We start from the raw sequence: 661 nt of genomic DNA, 5'->3' as shown, positions 1-661 counted from the left end.
TAGTCAATAAGGCACAGGTAAACATCTTTCTGCTATTTTCTGCTTTCAGCCAAGAACCATCTGACATCAGCAATGATATCCCTTGTTCCATGTCCTCTTCTGAATCCAGCTTGAACCTCTGGCAATTCCATGTCAATGTACTGTTACAGTTTTTAAATTATTTTCAACCAAAGTTCACTTACATGCAATATTGATGATTTACACATTCCATTGGGTCACCTCTCTTTGGAATGGGCACAAATGTGGATCTCTTCCAGTCAGCTGGCCAAGTATAGCTATCTTCCAAATTTCCTGACTTAAGTCATTTGTTATATGAGTGCTGCATCAGTTAAAATATGTCAATTTGATTTTCATCAATTCCCAGAGCCTTGTTCTTTGTCAATACCTTCAGTGAACCTTGGACTTCTTCCTTAAGTAGCATTGGCTCTTGATGACATACATTGGCTGTTCAAATAGCTGAACATCAACCATTGCTTTTTGGTGTAGTGCCTCTGTGTATTCCATCTTCTTTTGATGCTTTCTGCTTCATTCAGTATTTTCCCTATAGAATCCTTCGATATTTCAAGTTTGTTGTTGTTGTTAAGTGCCTTCAAGTCGGTTCCGACCCATAGCGACCCTGTACAGGGTTTCCGAGGGTGTAAATCCTTACGGGAGTAGAAAG

Source organism: Chrysochloris asiatica, unplaced genomic scaffold, assembly GCF_000296735.1.
Source record: "Chrysochloris asiatica unplaced genomic scaffold, ChrAsi1.0 scaffold00260, whole genome shotgun sequence".
Lineage (NCBI taxonomy): Eukaryota > Metazoa > Chordata > Mammalia > Afrosoricida > Chrysochloridae > Chrysochloris > Chrysochloris asiatica.
Note: the sequence above shows the minus strand (reverse complement) of the source record.